Here is a 27,891-nt window from a genome sequence, read left to right on the forward strand (position 1 = left end):
TGAAACCCCGTCTCTACTAAAAAAAAAAATACAAAAACTTAGCCAGGCGAGGTGGCAGGCGCCTGTAGTCCCAGCTACTCGGGAGGCTGAGGCAGGAGTGAACCCGGGAGGCGGAGCTTGCAGTGAGCTGAGATCCGGCCACTGCACTCCAGCCTGGGTGACAGAGCGAGACTCCGTCTCAAAAAAAAAAAAAAAAAAAAAAAAAAAAATATATATATATATATATAATCGCTATTCACACAGAAAATAATTTAATAATTTAGTTATATTCCAAAGCACCAAAATATAGAATCCAATAAGAACAGTTAAACTCTACTGAGTAGTTAAGCGTAACACTAGAAACTCTGTTACAGCACTTCACATATTTCCTATCATTTAATCCTTACAACAACTATGTAGGGTGGGTGTTTTCATCTGGGTTTTACAGATTCAAAAGCTGAAGTTCAGAAATATCAAGCAGTTTCTCTAATAACTACAGATATAGACACAACCAGATTTACTAACATAGATGTAACCTTTTTCTAATGTAGGAGATTACATTAGAGCTCAACTTAGCTCCTATAACACAGATAAATAAATAAAATTGATTAACAAGATCAAATTTTATTTCTCTGTTACATATAATTCAAGGCTAGAAGGAGGCCTCTACTCTCCTCAGCACACCATTTTATCTCTAGGTCCATGAAATCTGTTCTTATTCTCAACATTTCCCAGACAAAGAGAAGGGAATGCCTTCTTTCAAGGCACAACCCAGAATTTGCACACACATATCCATGACATATAATGTGGAAGAGCAATTACTAAAACATGACGAGCATATTTCATTTTTCCGTAGACAAGACCATGCATATGCAAGCATATGAATAAGCTTTTTGCTATGTGCGGTGGAAGGGAGAAGTGCATGATGTCTTTTTGTGCAGTTTATTATTGAAAAATGTGCTATGGGGGTAATATTTTTCTTTTGCAGTGTACGCTAGAAAACATGTACTGAAATTAATCTTAACAGAACAGCACTTCTGTGTCTAACAAGGAAAAACACCACTCTACAATGAAAACAAGTAAATAAAACAAATAAAAACAGGTTTTACCTGCATGCCAATCCTGCACATTGTTGTCTGTAGAGTTTAGTTGGTAGTCAATAATATACATCTATATTATTGATTCGGAATTGAAGAACATGGTGAAATCTTTCATTGCAATCACATTTCATCTAGTGAATATATACATCTTTCAGCATGTTGGTGAAAAAACTGGCAATAAGTGGGTGACTAGTTTTCCACAGTGAAGTATGCTGTCAGTAAAAGGAGAAGGTGAAATTAAAATAGGGAGTGAGATGAAAAACATTCCTTTATGACACCAACGTTACCAGAAAAGACCATTTGAATGATTACATGCAGCTTGTTTTAGTGGAACATCTCAGGAATACATTTAGTATCTTGCAGAGCCTAAAGCCATCATTTCAGCATCAAAATATTCTAATTTTTATCATTGAAGACAAAAGTATATCGAAAGTATTACTATGAGATTACTGAGAGTTTTCCCTAGCATTTGAATGTTTTCTCATTTTTTGGAGGAAAAAATAGGTTTAAAAATATATATCATCAGACAGATTTACAAACAACATGAAAATGCTGCAATAAAGCAGAATTTCAGAGTTGAAAGTAAAAAGTGAATAGAAATTAATGAATCTGGAGTCTGGAACAAACTGCCTCATTGACTTAGAAGGAAGTTTGATTTAAATACCCAGAATGATACATAATTAAAGCCATTTACAAAGTATTATTGTGACAAGATTTTCTGCTTTAGTTAAAAACAGAATTAAAAACTTGGCTGTGGAAGACCAAGGCAAGACGATCACTTGAGGCCAGGGATTCCAGACCAGCCTGGCAAACATTGTGAGACCTCATCTCTACAAAAAAAAAAAATTTTTTTTTTTTTTGAGAGGGAATCTCACTCTGTCGCCCAGGCTGGAGTGCAGTGGCACGATCTCGGCTCACTGCAAGCTCCACCTCCTGGATTCACACCATTCTCCTGCTTCAGCCTCCCAAGTAGCTGAGACTACAGGTGTGTGCCACCACACCTGGCTAATTTTCTTTTCTTGTTGTATTTTTAGTAGAGACAGGGTTTCACCATGTTAGCCAGGATGGTCTCAATCTCCTGACCTCATAATTCACCGGCCTCAGCCTCATTAGCTGTGCATAGTGGCATGTGCCTATAGTCCTAGCTACTCGGCAGGCCGAGGCAGAAGGATACCTTAAGCCCAGGTGTTTGAGGTTGCAGTGAGCAGTTATTGTACCATTGCACATGCCTGTCTGGTCAAAATGGGACCAAGACCTTGTCTCAGAAAAAAAAAAAAAAAAAAAAAAAAGAAAGAAAGAAAGAAAAAGGAAAAGAAAAAATTTGGCTAGATGAGGATTGTAATTTATGACTCAAGGTAATGTTTATCAAGTTTAATATTGATACATTGGTTACAAATGACATTCTCCTCCTCACAAATAGGGAGCTGGTATAATTGCCAATTTAAAATATTATTACAAACACTTTAAAACATAAATAATTTAAAATTGATGGTTTACATGTATGCTGAATGTTGTTAAGAGTTTCACGGGTTCTAAAAGTTGACGAAAACTATTCTGTATTTTATAGCTATTATTCCCAGGACACTGTTTGGAGAAGATTTACAGGATGAAGGAAACTTCTCTTAATATTTAGCATTCACCTCGACATCTAAACAAGAAACTATGGAAGTGCAAAAAAGTGAAAAGTTATACAATGAATTTCAGAGCAGTGCAAATGTGAATGTATTCCTGAATTGTCAACTCAATTGACAGATCCATCCATTTTAATCAAAGTATATTTTAATAGTACATTACTACAATATCAGTTTCTGAATTCGAGATTCCTCATTATATGAACTACCTTGTTTTCTCTATTGACATTTACACTCTTTTTATTGATCCTTTTATTGATTCTCTAACCTGTTGTATATCTTTTCAACAGTGAATTAAGAAAGAGAATGATCATTTAACTGTGTCCTTTTTAATATGTATGTTTTCCTTTATTATCATACCCAGAACCATGTCATAGAGATAATTAAGCTAGTTTAGCAGAATTTATTTTGTATAAAACTAGGATATAGTCAACTGTTTACTATAAATAGAAAAGTTTACTATTTTTTCATTTATGTGATAAAGCTGGTGATATGTTTTCATTTTCTTATTCATAGTATGTTTTAGGACTTTCTGGACCCACTTAACAATCAGAAATATAGCAAAAGAAGCAGCATCCTCTTTGACTTCCTCTACCGGATGTCCCCTATTTTAAAAACAGGCATGTAGCAGAGATTCAAGGCTGCAAAACAAGATGAATCGAGCAGAAGAAGATCATTAGAAAGAACAATGTGGCACTCATCATTTTGAGCTGTCACAACACCATCTGTGTTGCACCAGACCAGAGTAACTTTGACATGACAAATAAACCTCTTAGGGGAAATGGGGATTCTATTAATTGTTCCGCTGTCTGGCCAAACACTAGTGATATACTCTCCCCTAATGCAGCTCCATACACAATTACTATTATTGAATTAACAATAGCAATGAGTTATGATTTTTAAAACAACATTTATTTCCCCTGGATGAAAAATAAGACTTAAAGTATCATAGTCTCACCAGGGTGGCATAAATATATTTATGCAGTCTCGCAATTATATTTATACCTCACCTGGGGGACTGACTCCAAAAATAAATATTGTTTTCTTCCCCTTGCTAATAAATATTTTTCAATAAAACTACATCATGTGTCCTCATGGCAGTCATTTTCCTCAACTGCAAAAAATGGTGAGGGTATTGGTTCACATAACTTTTGATCTGCCAACACTGATCTTTTCCTGAGCATTACTGTTATTAACAACAATAATGGCAGCTAACATTTATTGCAGGTTTATACATCCAGCTGCCATGTTAACTATCTATGTGTATTATCTCATTTAAGCCTCACAACAATCCTATGAGACTTTTATTTAGCCAAATTTCTAGATCAGGAGTTAGCAAACATTTTTGGGAAAGAGCCAAATAACAAATACTCTAGGCTTTGCTAGCTTAACAGTCAGTCAGCCACAGCTACTCAGCTGCTATTGTGGCTCAAAAGCTGCATACGCAATCCATAACCAAGTAAGTGTGATTGCATTACAATAAAAGTTTTTAAAAAGATAGTATACTAGATTTTGTCTGTGGACCATTGTTTGCTACTGCTGTTCTAGATGATGAAACTGGTGTTTAGTAAGTTTAAATGACTTGTCCAAGTCACTAACTAGTGAGGCCAAAATTTGAAAACAGACTAACTACAGATATGAGCTGCTAACCACTATATTACACCTCCTTTAGTATTCTTTAATATTTTACAACAGAAAGATTGAAAAAATGTAAAAATTTTAATGTCTTAAAAGCCAATGCTGGAATTTCTCTTAGAGAGGAAATGTATTTGTTGTAAAGACGTCTTGCTAATTCACCTGGGGAATGTTGAGAATGTAAAAGCAGTTGTCAGCAGGCCTCAGGATAAAAGAAAAGAAATGAATAGAAACTTTGAGGTGCAGAAAGACAGAGTAGAGAGAAGAGAAAATAGCTGAATGTGTGACGGGTGATTATAGCCTGAATTATAGAAAAAAGTCAACAGATACAAATGATTTTTTTTAATAAAAGGAGATGATTGGGAATTTCTAACATTGTGTTGCTTAGGCTACAAGTAATAAAAAGCTTACAAAATGTAGAAAGATGCTTTCTCACATAACCTAAATCAAAAAGTAGGATAAGCTCCAGGTGAGATAGTCACAGATCCAGCTCTGCCCCTCTGCTGTTGCCTCAGCTCTGCCCTTCTCTGTGTTGATTAGACTTTCTCCACAGCAGCAAGATGGCTGCCAGCAGCTACTGAAGCAACAGACTGCTGTTCATGTACAGTGAAGAAGAGAAGAAAAATATCCTGTCTCCTAACAATGGGGAATATTTCTGCTTATTAATAATTAGTTCCCCCAAATCCCAAGTGCTTGGAGTTTAATTATGAATTCCTAAAGCATTTTCTGGAAAGGAGGGTGGATTTCCCAATGCTGACCTCCTAAACTACACAGGCCCTGTAACTACAAAAGTGGCCATTTCATTTGAGTCATATGGGCTGTGGGAAGATGCATGGCTATCTGAACAAAAATGAGATGCTTTTGGGAATACAGAGAAAAGATAAATATAGATAAGCAAAATGTATATCTCTAATTCATATGATGAAATCTTTACATAGCTCTGGAACAAGACTGACTTTTAAAAAATAAGAGAACAACAAACTGGGTTTGCCATTAACATGGAACTTACCTGTTTCAGAAACTGTCACATTAAAACATCACATAAAACATGAATGTTTTACTTTATGTCAGGCAATGTGACAGATCCAGGGTCAAAATAAAAATTTCTAGTCTTGCAGGAGATAGCACATAGATATTTTGAAACAATCTAGTAGTAGATTAATAGTAACGTACCTGAGATGCTACGGATGTACTCAAGACTGGAGGAATCAGAGGAGTCTTCTAGAAGAAATGTCTTTGCTTTCTTTTATCATTTTTATGAATAGAAATTAAGGCTATATGACATATAATCACAATATGTATACAAATATATTCAACAACAAAATATTTTCCTTACAAAAATATAGATATGACTAAGTACATCTCACAATATCACAATATTCCTTGAAAGGCATTATGCTAGGTACCAGCGAAATCTAGAAGCAATATGCTTGTAAATTCTATGTAAATATACAGATACATATATATCAACTTTAACATTTAGCACTCTAGACAGCATGTCTATTCACATTTATTGACATTCCTTTACAAATTCAGCAATCAGGCTTAGATATTAGACGTGAAACTATATGGTGAACATAGAAATAGATTTTTGATTTGTGCCAAAAAAACATATTTTTTAAATTGCTGCAGTATCCCTTAAATGGGTAATTTACTTTGAAATGGGAACATATTTTATCTACAGGGTATTCATTTTCTTAATAACTGAATCTGGCATAACTTGCTAACAAGACAGCTTGCACTTGCAGTTAAGAGAAAGCACTCATGGTTATAGGTAGTTGAACATTTTAGAAGGAAAATCACTTAACCTACTCAAATTTAGAGCTTTAGAAGGAATACATTAATGTGTAAAGGAAGAAGACCCAAAGCATAAATGCTTTTAAATTATCTTTTCCCCAGATAAAAATTATAGTACCATGACTTTCAAGCAGCCATTAAAAATTCAACAATATGGTTTTGTTCTTGGAATTATTTTAAGATGAGGTTTGTCAAGTACAGCACTATTGATATTTCAGACTGGAAATAATTCTTTGTTTTAAGCTGTCCGATGCATTATAGAATATTTAACAGCATCCCTACCTTCTACCCACTAGATGCCAGTAGCACTTGCTAGTCATGACAATAAAAAAAAGTCTCCAAACATTGCCAAACATCCCCTGTGGGGCAAAATTTCTCCTGATTGAGAACTACTTTCTTAAAGAATAATTTTAGTATTAATCTACTGCGTAGTAATTATTATATAACAATTAAATTTCTACCTATTATTAGTTTTCAATATATAAATAATCATTTGTGAAAATAATGAGCAAGCTGCTTCTGAAGTAAAATTATGAAATGGCTTCAAAGTCTGTAGAAATTACTGCAATAGCTGAAGGGTTATAAGAATCATAAAGTCAATAGAGATAAAAATCATTTCACAATGATTTCAAAATTGATCATAACATGTAAAGATATCACTCCTGGTTTTTGACTTACGATCCACACCAAAAAAAAAAAAAAAGACAGGAAAAGGTTTGAATCATCCAAGAAATGTGGAAAATAAGTAGTGAAAGAAACACAGTTTAAACCAAGGAAAACAAAGCAAAGTTTAGGATTCAGGAACAATTCAAAAGTGGAAGTTACTGGAAGATTCAAAAGCAAAGGTTAAAGACCAGTGATTCTTAGGAATTCAAAGACTAAGTGACTGCCAGAGCCATTCTCTTTCTACCCATTTTTTAATCATCTTGAGGACCCAGATAATATAGAAAAGACAGAAAGCATTCTGGCTTTAAGAATCCTAGGAGATTTTTTAAAACCATGTTATAAGGAAATATTATTAGATTGTGTCTTATCTCTTCTTCAACATTAATGTTGTATGTTCAAATATTTTTCACATACAAATTAATGCATACATACTTCTATACTTATTAACGTATCATCTCTTTCAATCTGGCTCCCCAATAAAATGTCTAAGATGCTGTCTGCCACCTATAGGCACAAATTGATTTTTTAAATAAATAATTGAATATTGGATAAATGGCTTCTGTTTCTTCTATCACTATAACAACCAACATTCCATAAGAACAGCTTTCATCAAGAAAGTCCTTCTTTTAGAGATCTCTATCTTTTTTGACATTCCATGACCTTTAATACTCCCCAAAATTGATCCAGATTCCAAAACCTTCAACTTTTCATGACTTAGTATCCTCAATCTTACTTTTACTGCCCTGACATTCACAAAAAAACATACAGTGTATGTTAGATAAGAAAAAATAGTCTTATCTGGAGAAGCCAAAATCCATATAGTAGAGAAAAAAATACAAGATATGACATATAGTATTGTAAAGCACTTACCTGGAAAATAAAAGAGTGGTTATACATTTATTCAAAATAATCCAGTTTTGAGGAACTAAGTCTCCATACAATCTTCTGGCTTGGTTACAGAGAAAGCCCAAAACAGGTTTTATATTTTAAGTACTAGACAACAATGAAATTCTTTAAAATCCTTTTCATATTTTAGAACTCAACATGCTTAAATGTTAAGATGCTCTGGCATTAGGTCTCTAAGCAAAATAATAATTAATATTTAGAACCTATGGCTCTCACAGATCCTGAGGTTAAGTTACAGCAGGAAGTCAAAACCAAATATGCCATCAAAGAGGCAGAAATATATATTCATTTTCATGTTCCTATATGACATAAAGAGAGATCAGTAGTTTTCAATCCTGCCTCCATATTGTAATCACCTGTAGAGCTTAATAAAGTACTACTGCCCAGATGCTATTCCTAGAAATATAGATTTAATTTTTCTGCATTGGGGTCAGAGCCTCATTAGTTTATAAAAGCCCACAAGTATTAGAATGCTAGTTTTTGGCAAAAACCACAATTATTTTTGCACCAACCTAATAATTCCAATATGTCAACACTGAGATACAGGCATAATTGAAAGTTAAGCTTTGAGGGTGGGCGCAATGGTTAGCACTTTGGGAGGCCGAGGCAGGTGAATTGTTTGAGCCCAGGAGTTCAAGACTAAACTGGACAATGTGGAAAAATCCCATCTCTAAAAAAAAAAAAAAAAAAAAAAAAAAAAAAAAAAAAAAAAAATTAGCCAGGAGTGGTGCTGTGTGCCTGCAGTCTCAGCTAGTCAGGAGTCTAATGTGGGAGGATCACCTGAGTCCAGGGACGTTGAGGCTGCTGTGAACCATGAAAAAAAAAAAAAAACCACACACACACACCTAAGCAATGAGGGAGAAATAGAAACAGAGAAGTTAGATATTCAGTAAAGCCATCACCTGGTATTTTTAGTATTTGTTAGTGTAGTTAATTAGGTATGTCTTATTCAGAAAATACAAGGCAACCTCTGCCAGTATACATCAGTGTTTGACAGTACAAACTCCTGGATTCAAATTTTCCTTGCTGCATTTCAACATGAATTAAAATATTTTCTCTTTCCTCTCACTAAAACCTTTGTTAGCATTGTCAAAATTTTGACACATTCTCCAATATTAAAAGATATAACGTCTTATTGTGTGAAGTAACATGGTCCTTTCAGTGATAAGATTCTCCACCTCCGAAGTTAGTGTCACTAGAAAAAAGTAGAGAAGAATCTAGCCAATCCCACTGTAAATCAGTAGTCTAGGTAGTCACATGACTACAAAGTGATGATGACATGAAATTATCAATAGATTTCTCATGACAACTGACAACTTACAAGGAAATAATTGTCTTCTGTCTGAATTCGGTCAAATCTGTACATCTGAAAAATACATAGTTTTTGATCCCAAGAACAACACTGATTAAGTGAATATCTAACAAAGTGGGATTTCATCAAAGCAACTGCATAAAATTGAGATGGGGCTACATCAATGGTAGGTATTTTGAATAGCAATAGTCAAATGAGGCTTCATATAAAGTACACCTACATGAAACATACAGATAACATATCAGTTTACACATGTACGAGAAATTCAATAAATCTCTAAACGTGCAATAAAATGAGAGGAAACTGCTTTTTTAAAAAGTTAAATTAAAAGCATTATGCTCGAGGACAAAGAAATTGAGGCACAACAGCAGTAGCATTTTGGGAATTGGAAAACAATTGGACAGACCGGAAAGCTAAATCTACAATGGGTAGTGGGGTCAAGTTTTAGGAATTGGAGGCACTGGTTATCTTTGATAGCAGAGCTGCTGGAAGAGATAAAAACAGGTTATTGCTCCTCCTCAATTCCAATAAAGGGCAGAAGTTTTACTCTGTAGAGAGATTGTTACAGAGAAACCCAAACATGGCCACTGATAGTGTACTATTTTCACATCCTAATGTGATTAATCCAGGAGAGCCTCCCTCCAAGATTTTCTTGATAGAACGACCAGAGAAAAACTACCCTTTCTTCAAGTTGAGAAATTCAAAGGATGTAACCTAGGAAATGTTAGGAATTGTGCATACTGCCACAAAAAGAAATCTAAGAAAATGAATCCACTAACCAATAAAGAGGCCATAGTAAGAATTGGAAACAGACAACCTCGTTGATACAGACTTTAAGTTTTAGGAAATGAGTAAGTGACTGTTTTTGCTCCATGTTGACCTCAGAGTTTGGCACATACTACAGCAGGTTCTAAATGGAAGTTTGTTAAATGAATACATCAAGTTTCTGATTTCAGTTGTTAAGATCCTAGAAGATTCTCTGCTTCCTATAGCTATCCCAGCAGTCATCCCTTAATATATATACACATATATATATGCTTTTTATATTTTCATATATATTTATACTTTTATATATATGATATATATATCTTTGTGTTGACATTAATTTAAATTTTGTCTTAATTTAAACTAATGTCAATTAGTTTTAATTGACATTTAGAAATCATTCAATAAATACAAAAACAATACCAAAAAAGGAAGGAAAAAAGTTATAAGCCCTAAAATGTAGAAGTAGCTTGTTCAAGTTGGGCTGGGGGACAGTGACGATCCTTCCATCCAATGCTGGAAAAATAATTGTTCTAAGTCAGGGAAGCAGTTTATTAAGCAAATGATAGTCTTTAATATGTGCCTGCCTAAATTCAATCTTCAATGGGAGAAAAATATTGGAGTATTGGAATGCTGCCTTTATTTCCCAGGATTCAGTAAGTTCCCATAGAAGAGATACAACCTTTAATCTAAGTTTGTCCATCTGAAAAGAGAAAGGCCATTACAAGCCTAAATGCTTTTTAAAAGACACATGTTCTACCTGTGGCCATTAAGCTGTGACTTCTAAACTTTATAATTAATGCATACTAGAGAATTTCAAAAGTTCTCTACTTTACATCTAAATTTGTGTTTGCAAAGGTTAGGAAGGGAGAAAAACTGCACTAGCTAAGACTGGAACCCAAAAAGAACCAATATAATGGGGTAGTGTCTTCTATCAGGCTGCTTTTGAACTTTCCTTTTGTTGTTTTGAACTTCCTGTCTGGCAAAGGTGTTAACTTTTCTCTAAAAGCACCAGAAAAGAAAATGCAGACTCTAGGCTTTGAGCATTTAAGAAGCTCTGCCTTACCACTCTGGCCTACTGCTTTCTTCTGTTTGGGCAGTGGCTTAAACCAAAGGCACTTTGCTGAGACCTGGCACATTGAGAGGGTGTGGGACCTGTTACTAAGAAACAGAAAGTGCAAAGGAGAGATCCATATACAAAGATCTCAAATTCACAATTCTTAATTTTATTTATTGCTGAAGAATTCTCATCAAATGAAACTTACAGGCAAGTATACATAGAGCTTAAGAAAGTGAGAGGAAGAAAAAAAAGGAGAGATATACAAGGAAGAGGAGGAGAAGAGAAAATAGGAAGGAAGGAAGGAAGGAAGGAAGGAAGGAAGGAAGGAAGGAAGGAAGGAAGGAAGGAAGGAGGGAAGGAAAGAAGGAAGGAAGGAAGGAAGGGAGGGAGGGAGGGAGGGAGGGAGGGAGGAAGGAAGGAAGGAAGGAAGGAAGGAAGGAAGGAAGGAAGGAAGGAAGGAAGGAAGGAAGATTGATTCTGAGAATCCTTAAGAAGGAAGGAAGGAAGGAAGATGGAGGAAAGATGTATTGTAAAAGAAACCCCAGGCTTGGTAAACAATGGTGTCTTATTATTTAACTGCAGAGGCAATCTGCATGGTTGTCACAGAATTTTCCTCCAGAGATAGACCATCCCACAGCTGGTCAAGTCTCATAAATACCCCTGCAGATATGTCTATAAAGAACCTTGGGAAATTGAATTTTTTCAAAATTCCATTTGGGTATAACCAGGACACCAAAATTTCTGACCAGATAAATCATACCACTTTCAGGAAAGTGAGTAAATATGTGGATATTCATCAGTGTCCCAGCCTAGTTTGATAATAATGAAAGCTAACATTAATGGAATATGCACTCGTTGTACGCAGGCATGGTACTAAGGGCTCATTGAATCCTCAAAACAACTCATGAGATAGTTCCTATCACTATGTTGGTTTTAAGAAAAGAAAACTTGCTTACAAAAGTTAAGTGCATTGCTCATAGTTAGAAAATTCATAAGGGTAAGAATCCAAACCCAAAGAATTTGACTCCAGGGCCAGCCACTGTAACAGCTCCGCTCCACTCTAATAATTATGTAGTGGTTTTGGACTCTTCACAGCTCATAATTCTTCATATTTTCTCCTTATTTCAGTGGTTCTTGGTTGTGGGAGATTTTGCCCCTCAGAAGGTATTTGGCAATGTTTGGAGACATTGTTTATGTCACGAGGTTGGTGGAAGGGTGCTACCGACATTCAATGGATAGAGGCAAGTGATGGTACAAAACATCCTAAAATACATAGGAAAATCCCCAAGAAGAAATAATTAATCAACCCAAAACATCAATAGGGTCACTGTGAGAAGCCCCTGCCTTGCCTGGAAAAAAAAATTTTGGCTCTTCATTGTACATTGTGAGTATTGGGTGGTCAAAACTACCACTGTATACACGAATTAGCTAACCACATCTAAACTTAGATGAGAAAATACCGCATTGCCCAGACATTCTAGATGTAAAGTTGGATTATATTTTTTGCTTGTCACCTATATGGGAAAGGGTAGGAGAGTTTGTGATTACACATAAAGCAATTGAATATAACACAGAAGTCCTTTTGAAATTATACATGTGGAGAGTTGTGTCAGAAAAATGGTGGAATAGGAGTACTATGGCTTCACTGCCCTCAAACCAGCAACTACTTACAGACAAAGGATACCTTTGTGAATATCTCAGAATTAGGGAGGGAGGCTGAGACACACTGCCTTGAACTGCAGAGATTTGAAAAAAGCTATGTTCAAAGAGTAAAATAAATAGTTGTCTTTCACCATGCTATCCCTCCTTCAAGCCAGCACAGTGCCACATGGATAATTCCCCTGGACCTCCAGTTTTTACAGTGGGAGAAGTAAGTTGAAAGTAGACATTCAGCTTCCCTACAATTCTGGGGCCCCTTACAGGAAGAACTGATACACCACAGTAACAAAATAAAGGATCAAAATTATATCATCATCTCAGTAAATGCAGCAAAAGCATTTGACAGAATTCTACACCCTTTCATGATAAAAACTCTCAACAGATTAGGTATAGAAGGAATGTGCCTCAACACAATACAGGCCATCGTTACAAACTCATAACTAATTTCATTCTCAATAGTGAAAAGCTGAACATTTTTCCATCAGGGACAAAACAAGAATGCTTTCTCTCCACTTCTTTTCACCATACTACTAGAAGTCCTAGCAGGAGAAATTAGGCAAGAGAGAGAAATAAAATGCATCCTAATAAGAAAGTAAGAAGTAAAATTGTCTCTATTTGCTGATGACAAGATCTTATATGTAGAAAACCCTAAAGTCTTCACTAAAAATGAGGAAAAAATGCTTTTAGAATGGATAAATGGATTAAGTTGCAGGATATGAAAGTGACATGCAAAAATCAATAATGTTTCTATATACTAATAATGAACTACCCAAAAACAAAATTAATAAAACAATTTCATTTATAATGGCAACAAAAAAGCTAAATGCTTAGTTGTAAATTTAACTAAGAAGATAAAAGACCTGTATATTGAGAACTATAAAACACTGATGAAAGAAGTTAAACAAAACACAAAAACACAAATAAATGGAAAGATAGTCCATATTCATGGAGTGGGAGATTTAGTATCATGAAAATATTCATACTCCTCAAAATGATCTACAGATTCAATGACCTAATGTGATTTTTCAGAGAAATATAATAAAGTAATCAAATTGTATGGAACCACAAAAATTCTGAATAGTCATAAAAATATTTACTGAAAAGAACAAAGCTGAAGACAGCTCTCTTCTTGTTTCAAAACATATTATAAAAGAGCATGGTACTGGCATATAAACAGACCCACATGACCAATGGAACAGTATAAAAGACCCAGGAATAAATTCATGCATTAATGGACTACTGATTTCTGACAAAGATGCTAAGATCATGCAATGGGAAAAGAACAGTCTGTTCAACAAATGCCATTGGGAAAACTGGATATACACCCTCAAAAGGAAGAAATTGAATTCTTGTCTCACACCATATATAAAAATCACCTCCACATGGATTAAAATGTAAACATGGAACCTGAAAGTATAAAATAAGATATAAGAGAAAAACTCTAAAACATCGGTCTGGGCAATGACTTTTTGGAAAGGACTCCAAAAGTACAGGCAACAAAAGCAAAAAGAGACAAATGAGATGGCATTAAACTAAAAGGCTTCTGCTCAGCAAAGCAAACAACTAACAAAGTGAAGAAACAACCCAGAGAATGGGAAAAAGTAGTTGCAAGTCATACATCTGATAAGAGATTAATATGCAGAATACATAAGAAACTTAAACAACTCAATGACAAGGAAACAACACATTTTAAAAAATGGAAAAAGGAACTGAACAGACATTGCTCAAAAGAAGACATAGAAATGGCCAGTAGGTACATAAAAAAATGTCATTATAACTAATCAATAGGGAAACAAAACTTAAACTTACAATGAGATATTTCTTTACAGCTTTTAGAATGACTTTTATCAAAATAAAAATGAAAGATAAATGTTGTTGAGGGTAAAGCAGAAAGTAACTCTTGTGCGTTTGTTGGTCAGAATGTAAATTAGTAGCCATTATGAAAAAAGGTAAGGAGGGTCCTCAAAAAACTAAAAATAGCATAACCATATGATTTAGTAATTCTACTTCTGGATATATATCCATAAAGATTGAAATCAGTGTGTTAAACTGATATCTGCACTTCCCTTTTTATTGCAGCATTATTCATAATAATCAAGATATAGAATTGATCAAAATGTTCATTAGTAGAAGAATGGATAAAGAAGATGTAGTGCATATATACACAATGGAATACTCTTCAGCCTTAAAAAGGAGGGCTATCTTATCATATGTGACAACATGAATGAACCTGGATGGCATCATGCTAAGTGAAATACGCCAGGCACAGAAAGACAAATACAACATGACTTCACTCATATGTAAAATCTAAAAAAGTTGAACTCATAGAAGTAGAGAATACAATAATGATTACCAGAGGCTGGGTAGGTAGAGAGGAAAAGAATGAGGAGTTGTTGATTAAAGTGTACAAAGTTTTAGGTAGACAAGAGGAATAGATTTTAAGATCTATTGTTCAGCAGGGTGACTACAGTTAATAATAATCTATTATATATTTCAAAATAACTAAAAGAGTGTATTTCAAATGTCTCATCTTAAAAATGATGGGTAAGCAAGCTGATGGATATGCTAGCTTGATTTAATCAATCCACATTGCATACATATATCAAAACATCAAGTTATACTCCATAAATATAAGCAATATGATTTGTCAATCAAAAATAATAAAAATTAAAAAAAATTAATTAGAATTACTGTAGAATAACAACAAAAAATTATACACATGGAAAAATAGATGTAGGTACTTTACATTCACAGAGTGGACTCTCGTAGACATTTGACATTTTTGCTACCTATAACCACCTCCCTCCCCTTAGTGACTAGAACTTTGTCTTTCTCATTGGACTGCCAAATATCATGGCCTACCTTTCTGACCACGGACACAAATACATAATCCACACATGACTGATCTTGGCACCTCATCCTTCTGGCCCAAAGATTATTCCTGATGATCACATGACTGTAACTAGTCCAGTAAGAGACTTTCCTCAGTATTTTTCTATGTGGAGATTTTGGTGAAAATTCCTTTTATCTCTTGCTTTTTGGAGAAATGTTTTCATGTCGAAGAATCTAAAAGACTGGAGCTTACACCCACAAAAAGGTACAACTAAGATTGCTTCTTAACCTTGCCAATACTGAGTCTCCAGTTCCAGTGTCTGAGATCTGCAAAGCAGCCCTCCCTTCCTTTGTAAGTTATATAATTTTTCTTTCAATCAATTGTTTCTTTCCTTGACTTAGATTTCTGTCCATTATTATGCAAAATATCTTAATGACTGCAACATCTCATGGGTATGGCTTTCCATAGAACACTAGTTGAACAATTTTGATATAAATGCTTTCAAATTTTTTCCAGGTATAAAAGTCCTATAATTCTAGTGGATCTAAAATTCTATAATTATAGTGGTCTTAGCTTTGAGCATCATCAAGCAAAATTATCAGAGCACTTAAAGGAAACTGAGTAATATTTATATATTCTGGATGCTGTCGTGCAACATGCCCCACAAATTCAGCTTTCTAGAAACACTGAAGTTGTAATCACTGGGCTCCTATCATTATAATTGAACTCATAGAACAAAGTTCACAAGGGTGAACATAACATCATGGCTGTGACCAACTACTACTTCCCAGAATGGCCTATGCACAGTAAAAGTAAAATTAAATAAAGCAATAAAATAAAAATTTAAAAGTAAAATGCAGCATCTCCTCTAAAACCATATGCTCTTGTGTTGTCATTTAATCTCCTGGGAAACCACCAAACTACAATGAAAGGAAAAGCAGTAGAAACTCTCCTCTGATCTCAAACACATACATCCAAGTAGTGTATATCCCAGCATTTCTATTTCAAAAACTGTAATTCTGACAGCCTTGCAAAAACACCATAGCTCAGTGGTTAATCAAAAGGTAGGAATGGGGAGGAGGTTACACTAACTACAGATGAAAAGATTTATGCATGTCAGAGAACTATGAGAGTTCATGTTCAGCTAACATCATCCTCCTATTCATGAAGACAGAAGAAAATCAACTCACATGCTATTCAGTGTCAAATAGCAATCTTCTGCTATTATTTAAAATTTGCTTGAAAATGGCCTGAAAGTAAGTACCCAGCTATTTCTACATATTCCTTTGTATTTGTGTGCAAGAGAAGGAGACAAAAAAGAACACTTAAAAGCAAATGATTTGCAAATGATTCAGGGAAATACGTGCACTTTAGATGCTCGATGGAGAGATATGTGAGGAATGGGAAATAAGAAACCACTACTAGAAAGGTGAGTGGAAGAAAAAAAAGGAAAAGAGGAAGGAGAAAAAAGAAATACAAGAAATTAAATATATTACAATGTTGAAGAAAGATAAACTTCTTTTTAATCCTTTAGGTAATAATCCTATGCCCTGTTACTGTTTTCATGTGTGACAACAAAATACATATGCTTTTATAAAAATATATACCTCATGTAAAGCAAACAATATTAGATTAGAAATAATCTAGCTACCTGAATAGTCTAAGAACAACAATAAATTATCTGCAAGATTTATAGGTAAAATTATAATTCAACAAAGTACATTCAGAAGAAAATATGAAAACAAAGCCACATATGAATCGACATTGCTATTTCTTCTAAATTTATTCAACAAATTACTTCAAGCAATCACATGTTTTCAAATCATCCTGAAATGCTAATTGTAATATTTTTATATAACACTGGTAAGCATCTTTACCAGATAGGACTTTGGAGTTTAACATAATCTGAAGTGTTCAAGATGTATTATTTTACATCAATAATATATGTTTTGTGAATAATAACAGAACTAAGTGGCCCAGGGAATTTTTTAGAATACAAAGTTAAGCACATTGTAGCCATGATGTTCTTTTAATTTAAAAATAAAAGTGAAGATTACAGAGAAAAATGTAAATAATATGGCAAAGTCACTGTGTAATACCTTATAATTTTGCTGCATCATTCACATAAAATTGAATTTGTATTAAATTTTACAATCTTTTAATTGATCAATAAGTGTTCCTAAATAGCTGGGAATATAAAATTCACAGCTACTCAGTTCTCCTTTGAATCAACCATATTCAAGTAAAGTTCAGACAGACAATGAGATAGGTTTTATTTAATCAAACACTGAATTTAGGCAAGTGTGTTTTTGCCTTGTATGTTGTTGTTTGGGGGAAATATTGTGAAGGAATTTAACTAAAGCAAAATCTGTAGTCCACCCAAAAGAGAATTTTTATTTTTATTCTCAAATTTGAAAGCTTGAAACATATTATACATACATTGAACGACTTAAAATTCCTTGTATCTTCACGCTGCAGTTATTAGATTGGAGGTTCTAAAACTAGTTCTAAAACTAGTCTTCAAGGTGAAGGATATAAATATAATTAAAGTGGTTACTAGACAACAGCTGCCCAAAGGGTATACTTCACATTCCTTATAATCTCAGTGTTTTTCCATACTATGGACTGAATTGTGCACCACCAAAACACACAGGTTGAAGCCCTAACCCCCAGTGTGAGTATTTGTAGACAGGGCCTTTAAGAAAGTGATTATGGGTAAATGATGTGGGGTGGAGCCCTATTCTGAGAGGACTGGTATCCTTATAAGAAGAGAAAGAGACCTAGTGATTGGTCTCCTTCCGTGTGCACACAGAGGGAAGGCCATATTAGGACGCAGCAAGAAGGCATCTGCCTTCAAGCCAGAAAGAGAGGCCTCACAGAAACCAGTGCTGACGGCACCTTGATCTTGGACTTTCAGGATCCAGAACTGTGAGAAAATAAATTTCTGTAATTTAAGCCACCCAGTCTGTGGCATTGTGTTATGGCAGCCTAATAATATACTCTTTGTCTTCTGTTTCTGGCTTACTTAGTCAACACTAAGCTTATTTTGACACTTATTATCCTTATGTAACTACCAGTTCATTTATTCGACAAATCATTATCTATTTCTACTGCATGCTAGGAATTGTTTTGATTCCAAAGTTGTTATCCAAAAGATTCTGAAATCAGGTGCTCTTTCTCCTAGATCAGAGATACTAGTCCTAGCCTGCCTTCTTTCCATTGCTTTCACTTCTGTATAACCACCAAATTTAAGAGGTGATCAGTGGCCACACTGCAGCCAAAGCAGGTATAAGTGTTACCTTTCCCTACTCCTGGCCCTCTGTTAAGAAGAGAGGAAAAGGAAATAACATTTTTGCAAGTACTATACTAGATGTTATACATATTTTATTTTATTTTATTTAGCAAATATAGAGAGGAGAAATCTTCAGGAATTATAGTAGCTGAAGATTATTCTATAGGATTCAAATTCAAATACCAGTAATAAAAACGTTTTAAATTTAGAACTTTGGCTTCAAAAGATAGATTACACCATCTCAGTAATAATGGTTTCTACCTCCGTAAGATCTCCACAAAGACCGTCATGTTTCTTTCTATTCCATCTTGTCTGAGCTGCGAATTGACTTTTCCAATATCGTATATAAAAATTGAGATATTAACAGAACCCAGTAGACCAACCTATATAAAATAAAGATGTATAACTAAATACAGTAGTGGCTCAAGTAACTACATATAGCATTTAAACACACTTATCCTCTACACAACGAACAAAGAACATTTTAGTACCCTTCCTGCGTTTTAACTTTCAAGACCTGCCATTTTTTCTTCACTCAGTAGATGTAATGTAGCATAGTGGTAACCTTGAAATCTATCACACAAGCAAATTTTGGTTTTCTATGTTTAATTTTATAAAAACTTGGGTATACTGACTCCCATGGGCATATGACCATGATTGTTTTAATATGTAGTAAATATAAACCTTTCATCTGCCTGACACAGTAACTTGAATAGGTTATATATGAGACAAATCTTTAGCTTGTAAGACAGTATTTATAGCAAGAAATAGAAATATCACCAAGTTAACACATTCTCAGTATATATCTATCAACAAGTTTAATTTGGACGCCTAAAGTACTCATACCAGGGTGTAAACGCCAAGCAATACTTTAGGTTTTGCCAAATTTCTAGAACTCTCTCAAAATTTCACAACAAGCTCTGAATTCACTGATATTTTTCTTCCTCTTAATTTGTTTGGTTTGCAAAGGAAATGACATTTTCCAACATGTTTCAACTTAAATTAGTGTTTTCTGCTATGAAAACATAATTTCACATCTTGGAGAAACTCAACATTACTGACTCTGAAAGGCTGTTGTGGAAGCAGTAGCTGAGTAGTGAGGCCTTTTGCAAGGATGTGCCTGGTCCATAGGGCAAAGCTAAAGGAAAGCTGAGTGAGCATAACAGAACTAACATGACATGATCAGTCCTCAAATAATTAACTCTATTTAACCTTGTAATTTTTTTTCAGTTGTTCTACCAAGGAATTGGGTTAGTGGAAAGAGTATCATGCATTAATTTTTATAGTTTGCATGTGTTATTTTTTTATTTCCAAAGAATATTCGTATATTAAAGAGACAACAGTTTAATTTTTTAAAGACTTTAAGCAAATAGTTGTTTTCAAAAAATGTTTGTTTATTGATTTATCATGCCATGACTTTGTTTTCAATAGTGATTGTATCAGTTAGCTGTCTGACATAACAAAATGCCACAGACTGGGTGGTTGGCTGAAACCATAGATACTTATTTTTTGTAATTCTGGAAGCTGGAGTGCAAGATCAAAGTCTGGCAGGATTGGTTTCTTGTGGTGGTCTTCATATGGTGAAGACAGAAAGTGAAATCTCTGGTATCTCGGCCGGGCGCGGTGGCTCACGCCTGTAATCCCAGCACTTTGGGAGGCCGAGGTGGGCGGATCACAAGGTCAGGAGATCGAGACCACGGTGAAACCCCGTCTCTACTAAAAATACAAAAAATTAGCTGGGCGCGGTTGTGGGCGCCTGTAGTCCCAGCTACTCGGGAGGCTGAGGCAGGAGAATGGCGTGAACCCGGGAGGCGGAGCTTGCAGTGAGCCGAGATCGCGCCACTGCACTCCAGCCTGGGCTGGGCGACAGAGCGAGACTCCATCTCAAAAAAAAAAAAAAAAAAAAGAAATCTCTGGTATCTCTTCTTTAAAAAAAAAATATATGTATAAATATATGTATTTGTATAAATGTATGTGGTACAAACATAATTTTGTTACACGCACAATTGCATAGTGGGGAAGTCAGGGCTTTAAGAGTATCAACCACCCAGATAATGGACATTGTACCTGTTAAATAATTTCTAATCATCCATCCCTCTCCCACTCCCTCATCCTTCTGGGTCTTCATTGTCCATTATCCCACACTCAGCATCCATGTGTACACATTACTGAACTACCACACATAAGTGAGAACATGAAGTGTTTTTTTTTTTTTTATCTATGTCTGGGTTGTTTCACTTAAGATCATGGCCTCCAGTTCCATCCATATTGCTGCAAAAAACATAATTTTATTCCTTTTTATGACTAAATAGTATTCTCTTCTTATAAGGATGCTAATTCTGTTGGATCAGGGCCCACTCCTTATGAACTCATTTAACCTTGATTACCTTAATAATTGTCTTCAAATACAGTCATATTGAGAGTTGAGCTTTCAGTATATGAATTTGGGGGTATGCAAACATTCAGTCCATAACAACAATATATGCTTCCCAGCAGAGCCAAAGAGTCTCTGCATTAGTGGGTTTAATATGACTTAGTTGACAGCTGGGAAGTTATCTCATGGACAATGGTCTAACCAGAAAGCTCTTGTACCTTCCTGGTAAGTCAAAAGAAGCACACACTACTTGCTAATAGTTAAAATTATAGGAACTTCTGCTCTGCTTTTCAGTAATAGTAAAACCATGCAGCACAGCCTCAAGAAAAATCCTTGTGTAGAAAAACCTATAAACAAATGAGGCATGTTGAACATTTCAGTATGTTTTTTTTTTTTTTCAGGCTATTCATGTTCCAGACTAGATTAGCTTAGATATAGGTTCACAAAAATTATCTACAAAAGAAGCAAATCAAATAACGAATATTTTCTGAGCCTCTATTATGTGAAACCATTACCAGCCATTTAAAGAGGGCTCTTCCACAAGATCTATATGGCCATTTGCAATAGTTTGTAGCATCAATAAACACCATACATCCAAAGCGTTGTGTAATGACCCTATTGTTGCACATGAGGCTTTCCCACAGAGCCCTTTATTGCTAACATAAAATGAAAGGGATGTTGCTGCAAGTAAAGAAATGGATCAAGCAGCAATATACACTACATACAAAAGAAATATAACTTCTCTTTCTAAAAATTCGCTTAAAACTTTAATAATTCATATTCTCTGCTTCTTTTTGCCAAAGTGAAAAGGAGCAAAAGCTAAGAAGCAATGTTTTTTGCTTCATGATATTACCCACAGCTAGCTCCATGAGGAAAAAACATGGTTGTACTTTATCTGGGCTCAGGAGAAGTTTCTCTGGAGTACAAAAAGAACACCTGTTTCTTCAGTCCCAGTTCTACTATTAGCTAACAATATGACCTTGGGTTGGTCATTTGGCAGTTCCCTCTCTGATGAACTTTGAGTAAGGAAAACATCACCCACCTCTTTCAGATGTGGAATGCTACAATATGGCTTTCTAAATGTGTTTTTAGCCCACATAAGGTGCAATGACATTAGCTTACAGAATCTACTACGCTGCAATATGGCCAAAAACATTGCAACAAGGAGTCAAAAATTTTAATATATGCTTGTAACTGTTGATTTGTTTCTCTTAAGAGAGAAAATAGAGTGTACAATAAGAGATGAAATTATTTTTCTCTCCGGCTTTATGTGAATAAGAATGAAGTTATTCAGTACGCCAGGTTCTCAATGTGCTGACTATCTCAAGGGATTGCCTGGACATTTTAATTGCCTTGGGTACACAAAGCCCGCTCAGCCTGTGTTGTCAGAAAGTGCTACCCAAACGTTTCGGAGGCCCCAGGGTTTTCCTATACAAGCACAGTAGAAATGCAAACTCTAAGACTGAGTTTATGTCAAAGATCCTATTTTCTCTGCTGTATATACCCAGCTCTAAGAATGAGCCTTTTGTTAATGTTTATTTGTCCCTTCTTGAAAAACCAAAAAACTGGAAAGTTGGAAATGTATTAAAATTGCATTCCATGAAACAAAACGTTTTTCCCCTAAGCCCCCAGATTTCTCACACAACACATTTTTCCAACTTATGATTCTCAATGTTTGCTTTTCACTTTCTGAATGTTTCCTCTGGTAAGATGTGGCATTTTGTCCTTGAGAAGTGAGTGCAAGTTACTATATTTTCCTTCTTGGCCATCTCATGAGACAGGCAGTGAAATGCCAAGAATAATGTAAACTGTACAGGAAAATACCATGACGTACTACACCTAGAAATATCTCAGCTTAATAGGTGTTGTGCCATTAACGGTGAATTTTATGGAGGTAAGGAGATGTAAATCTGTCATGTAGACAAAGATTTACAATAATACCCACTTCAGTAGATGATTTTCATCACAGTTAGGACCGTCGGGCAACTTGCATGTTTTCTTGAGTCTCGTAAGTTGTGAAGGCCTCCTCCTGTTAATCCAAGGTTGGGCTCTTGACCTTCCTGGGGGTTGATGCTGATGATGTAGTTTACAACTCTTCCCTTCCATTACCACTGATGCGATCTCAGTCAGTGAGGTGGAGTTTTAGTTAAGTAGCATTTATTGAAAACAATAGTTGGAACAATTTAATTTAATAATAGTTTTCTACAAACAATGCATTTTTTATGGTTGTGGTGTGTTATGTATTTACAGGCAGTTCTAGACAGAGCCTTCATTTTCAAAAGATACACACAGTACATTACTGTGAGAAATAATTTAAATTGTATTTTTATACCTTTATTTCATAGTTGTGAGGGAAAACTGAATGACAATTTTGTTAGCTATTAATGTGAAGTCACTGGGAGACAAACCACCTTTACAAGGAGATACTCATGGACTTGGGGAATACCACTGTATTAGGAAAATAACAAATAAAAACAAGTATTCTCTTTTTATTTGTAATAAAGCAAAAAAAAATTAACAGAAAAGGTACATATAGCCTTTTGTTTTAGCTCTTTTGGTTATATATTGTTAAGTGAACACGCTAGATAAGAAAATAATTCTTAATATCATACTACACTCCTTTCTTTCTATGTATTTGGATACTAGAAAATGTAGGAGAAAAATAATTTGAGATATGATTATAACTTATATAATATGTATTAAATATGTATGCTAAAATAGTTTTAAGTGAGATTTCCAGCCCATTGTCTACATTGGAGTCCTAACTCTGTAACTTTACAAAGGCTCTTCATTAGACAATTTTAAAAACTTAAGGTAAAACTACAGGATGTATTTGGCATGCATGTGTGTTTTCTGGATTATATATGAGGCAGGAATGAAGCAGCAAACTGACAGTTACAGTCAGAGCTGCCGGACCTGGGATTAGGTGCTGTCCGGAGGACATAAGCCTTACCAGTGTCAGAGTTCTGAAGATAACTAGTAAACTGGTATTCTTCCATGGGTAAAAACATTACAGACTTTCTTCCTAGCAAAAATCCATGGACAAAAATCATAGAGTAAACTGAAATTAAGCCAAAAAAGTGATTTTGCAGAGATAAATATCCCTGGATTATTTCCATTTTCTGTTCATTAAAGCTACAATACCTACCATGTTTGTAACTCATAGTTTTCTAGTAAATAAGAAAGGCAAGCAAACTGCAGTAATGTGCTAAATAACACCCATGAATCTCAAAAGAGTATAATTTATGAAGACCAAAGGAGGCTTGATGGAGCTTTGAGCAAGGAGACAGTTACAGAAGGCTGCAAACTGAAAGACAACCTTCCTCTTCAGCCCAGAAACAGAGATATGGGGGCGGAAAGTGTCAGCCCTCTATACCAGTCACTACTGAAGTGCTTTATTTTTGCTTTTAAATTTAATTTATTATTTACAAGATGTAATATTACGGCCATAAAACATACTCATCTGTGCAAGATTCTAGATAAATACTCTCACTAGTGGAAAGCTGGTTGAAATGTTCCAAACACTAATACACACAGTGCCATATACTAAACCAATTAAGATATTCAAAAGGCCACCACTGGGTGACTGCAAAAGTCAGCATAAAGGTCACGGTTTTTTCAAAGATTTTTACAATGTATATTAAAATATTTAATATCATTTAATTTTAATTGTTGAGTTTTATTAAACCTTATTATAATTCTTTCACAAATAATAAACGACACATTATTACTGAAGAAGACATTGTACTAACAGGGATAATTAGCATCTCAAACTTCAGTTTTCACTACCCAATCCAACCCATGAAGGAAAACATGTTGTTCACATTTACCTGTAGGTTTTAATTCCAAATTTTGAAATTTGGCACTGAGCATTTTGGTCCCAGTATCTGTCACTTACAAATTTGTTTCAGGACTTTTATGATGAACAGCAAAGAGCAGGTACAGGATGACAATATTTCCTTATTACAGTAACCATTGTGATAATCTAGATTTATAATAAAAGTTAACTTATTCTGCTTTTACTCTGTGTATATAGTTTCTATTTTAACCATTAATTATTTAAATCACTATACATCCAATGATGAGAAAAAAATAAATGTTTATGGCCTGCATATGTATTAAATTTATTTCACACTTAAATAGAGATAAAAGTAGTACAAGGAGACACAGATATGTTCTAAACCTATGGTCCAACAAGAAGCACCAAGAGAAAAAGATGTGATGTTTACATTACTAGAAAATGCAGTTTGCTATACGGTCTTTTAGAAATATAATAATATATTTGCATTTTAGACTTTCTGAAAAATTATGCTGTCAGGAAACCTATTTCACTCAGTCTAACCAAATAAATTGCCAATTCATTTAACCATAAAACTCCATCTCTTTTAAAAATCTATCATCAAGACATTTTGTGGTTTTTTTTTTTTTTAACTTCCTCAGGTGTCTCCTCTCTGATCACCCTTCTAACAAAAGTGATCTGTGTTTCACAGCACTCTGTACTTGCCCTAATTATTAACCTCTATTGTTATTACTCATGTAATTACTTAGACCAGGGGTCAGCAAACTACAACCATCAGGCCAATCCAATCCACTGCCAGTTTGTGTAAATAAAGTTTTACTGGAACACAATCATGTTTATTTATTTACATATTGTCTATCACTGCTGCCACACTACAATGGCAGAGTTAAGTAGTTGCAACAGAGAACTCATGGCCAGCAAAGCCTAAAATATTTACTCTCTAGCTCTTTAAGAACAACTTTGCTGTCTCCTGACCACGGTTACAGAAAGTTTCTTGACCGTCCATACCTACTAGTAAAATATATTTTGTTCTTCCAACTTTTATTTTAGGTTAAGAGGGTACTTGTGCAGATTTGTTATGTGATTAAATTATGTGTCACTCAGGTTTGGTATACAATTTCATCATCCAGGTGGTGAGCATAGACCCAATAGGTGGTTTTTCAATAATCACCTTCCTCCCACCCACCATCCTCAAGTAAGCCCTGGTGTCTACTCTTCCCCTCTTTGTGTTCATGTGAACTCAATATTTTGCTCCCATTTATAAGCAAGAACACACAGTATTTGGTTTTGTGTTCCTGGATTAACTCACTTAGGATAATGGCCTCCAGTTGCATCCATCTTGCTGTAAAGCACATGATTTCATTATTTTTTGTGGTTGCATAGTATTCTGTGGTGTATATGTACCAAATATTCTTTATCTAGTCCACCATCAGTTAGCATCTGGGTTGATTCCATGTCTTTGACATTGTAAAAAAACTACTGCAGTGAACATAAGTGCACATGTATCTTTCTAGTGGAATGATTCATATTTCTTTAGGTATGTACCCAAAAATGAGATTGCCAGGTTGAATGGTAGCTCTGTTTAAAGTTCTTTGAGTAATCTCCACACTGCTTTCTACACTGGCTGAACTGATTTACATTCCCACAAGCAGTGTATAAGTGTTCCCTTTTCTCCACAGCCTTGCCAGGCATCTGTTGTTTTCTCACTTTTTAATAATGGACATTCTGACTGATCTGAGATGGTATCTCCTGTGGTTTTGAGTTGCATTTCTCTAATGATTAGTAATGTTGGGCATTTTTAATATGCTTGTTGGCTGCATGTATGTCTTCTTTTGAGAAGTGTCTTTTCATATCCTTTGCCCATTTTTCAATGGGGTTGTTTGGTTTTTGCTTGTTATTTGTTTAAGTTCTTTATAGATTCTGCATATTAGACCTCTAGTGGATGCATAGTTTTCAAATATTTTCTCCCAGTCTATAGGTTGTCTGTTTTCTCCACTGCTAGTTTCTTTTGCTGTTCAGAAGCTCTTTTGTCTAATCAGGTTCCACTTGTCAATTTTTTTTTTCATTGCAATTGCTTTTGCAGTCTTCGTGAAATCTTTGCCAAAGCTTATGCCCAGAATGGGATTTCCTAGGTTTTCTTAGAGGATTTTTATAGTTTTAGGTTTTACATTTAAGTCTTTAATCTGTCTTAAGTTGATTTTTGTATACGATCAAAGGAGGGGGTCTAGTTTCAATCTTCCGCATATGGCTAGCCAGTTATCCCAGCACAATTTATCAAATAGAAAGCCTTGTTATTGTCGACTTTGTTGAAGAACAGATGGTTGTAGGTGTGCAGCTTAATTTCTGGGTTCTCTAATCCATTCTAATTGTCTATGTATCTATTTTTGTACCAGAACCAGGCTGTTTTTGTTACTGTAGCCTTTTAGTATAGTTTGAAGTCAGGTAATGTGATGGCTCTGGCTTTATTCTTTTTGCTAAGGATTGCTTCAGTTATTCGGGCTCTTTTTTGGTTCCGTATGAATTTTAGAATGCTTGTTTCTAATTCTGTGAAAAATGACATTAGTATTTTGATAGGAATAGCATTGATTCTGTAAATTTCTTTGGGCAGTATGACCATTTTAACAATCTTAATTCTTCCTATCCATGAGCATGAAATGTTTTTCCATTTGCTTTGTCTCTGATTTCTTTCAGCAGAGTTTTCTAATCCTTATTATAGAGATCTTTCACCTCCCTGGTTAGCTGTATTCTTAGGTATTAACTCTTTCTCTTTTTGTGGCTAATATGAATGGGGTTGCACTCTTGATTTGACTCTCAGCTTGAATCTTAATTTTTTTTTTTTTTTTTTTTTTTGAGATGGAGTTTTGTTCTTTTGTCCAGCCTGGAGTGAAGTGGCATAGGCTCACTTCAACCTCTGCCCTCCAAGTTCAAGCAATTCTCCTGCCTCAGCCTTCCAAGTAGCTGGGATTATAGGTGCCCACCACCATGCTTGGCTAATTTTTGTATTGTTATTAGAGATGGAGTTTCACCATGTTGGCTATGCTGGTCTCGAACTCCTGACCTCAGGTGATCCACCTGCCCCAGTC

The 27,891-nt window shown here is 34.9% G+C and overlaps 1 long non-coding RNA gene across 1 annotated transcript in view; it reads right to left on the reverse strand.

Annotated features, from left to right (window-relative positions):
- The window catches only part of LOC105477423 (uncharacterized), a 63,337-nt gene that overhangs the window by 7,727 nt on the left and 27,719 nt on the right, over nucleotides 1-27,891 (reverse strand). Inside the window, exon 2 of the long non-coding RNA XR_984658.2 lies at nucleotides 1,089-1,291. This is a non-coding gene — a long non-coding RNA (uncharacterized lncRNA). The remainder of the gene's footprint in view (nucleotides 1-1,088; nucleotides 1,292-27,891) is intronic.

Source organism: Macaca nemestrina, chromosome 2, assembly GCF_043159975.1.
Source record: "Macaca nemestrina isolate mMacNem1 chromosome 2, mMacNem.hap1, whole genome shotgun sequence".
Classification (NCBI taxonomy): Eukaryota; Metazoa; Chordata; class Mammalia; order Primates; family Cercopithecidae; genus Macaca; species Macaca nemestrina.